This window comes from Oncorhynchus kisutch, linkage group LG22 (assembly GCF_002021735.2).
Source record: "Oncorhynchus kisutch isolate 150728-3 linkage group LG22, Okis_V2, whole genome shotgun sequence".
NCBI classification, from domain to species: domain Eukaryota; kingdom Metazoa; phylum Chordata; class Actinopteri; order Salmoniformes; family Salmonidae; genus Oncorhynchus; species Oncorhynchus kisutch.
The window spans coordinates 53,692,783-53,694,132 of NC_034195.2; the positions used below are offsets into that span (position 1 = coordinate 53,692,783).

The 1,350-nt window shown below is 41.9% G+C and overlaps 1 pseudogene; it reads left to right on the plus strand.

The window, feature by feature from the left end:
* Positions 1 to 446: 446 nt before the first annotated feature.
* Positions 447 to 1,091, plus strand: LOC116356326 (dual oxidase 2 pseudogene; annotated as a pseudogene).
* Positions 1,092 to 1,350: the final 259 nt, after the last annotated feature.

Sequence of the window (1,350 nt, forward strand, 5' to 3'; positions counted from 1 at the left end):
CCTCTCTCTCTCTCTCTCTCTACCCCCTCTCTCTCTCTCTCTACCCCCTCTCTCTCTCTCTCTACCCCTCTCTCTCTCTCCTCTCTCTACCCCCTCTACCCCTCTCGTCTCTCTCTCTACCCCTCTCATCTCTCTCTCTCTCTCTACCCCCCCTCTCTCTCTCTCTCTCTCTACCCCCTCTCTCTGCTCTCTCTCTCTACGCCCCTCTCTCTCTCTGCTCTCTCTACCCCGCTCTCTCTCTCCTCTCTCTCTACCCCCTCTCTCTCCTCTCTCTCTCTACCCCCTCTCTTCTCTGCTCTCTACCCCCTCTCTCTCCTCTCTCTCCTCTACCCCCTCTCTCTCTCTTCTCTACCCCCTCTCTCTCTCTCTCTCTACCCCTCTCTCTCTCTCTACCCCCTCTCTCTCTCTCTCTCTACCCCCTCTCTCTCTCTCTACCCCCTCTCTCCAGGTGGGTAAGATCGGTGTGTTCAGCTGTGGTCCTCCTGGTCTCACTAAGAACGTAGAGAAGGGCTGCCAACAGATGAACAAGAGAGACCAAGCACATTTCATACATCACTATGAAAACTTCTAAACTTGTACAACACTACTAGGGATTTCTGCCCTTACTAGGGACATACTAGGGGTTACAATACACACAACACATGTTACTATGGGAAATAAGAATTACCGTGGGTATATATGTCTTTCTTAACATTGTTTTTTTGTACCGTGCATCTGAAAGTAACAGGATGTGTGTATATATATATATATATATATCTTCTAAATGTAAATTCTTCTCTTGCTACACTACTGTACAACAAAACAGCACTTCTCTGGATTTCTGTCCCTCAAGCAGAGATGGAGAATGCTATATACACACAACATTACTGACTGTCCCTCAAGCAGAGATGGAGAATGTTATATACACACAACATTACTGACTGTCCCTCAAGCAGAGATGGAGAATGTTATATACACACAACATTGGAATACCATTTTTTTTTTTTTTTTAAAGAACAGTTTATGATTCATTCAGACTAGATTTATGATTTACAAATTATTTACAGTGAAAATAAAAGACAGTATATACTGTATTATGTTCTTATTTTTAAATGCACATCATCAGAAATGTTTTTTTTTGTAATTCAACAATATAATACAATTAAATATGTTTCTCTTTCAAGACTGCATCAATATGAACTTGTTTTTATTAAATCACTGTATCTTACATGTAATACCGCTATGCTTTCGTTTTACGACACTTACTCTACAGAAGAAGTCGTTTTACGACCCTTACTCTACAGAAGAAGTAGTTTTACGACCCTTACTCTACAGAAGTCGTTTTACGACCCTTACTCTACAGAAGAAGTA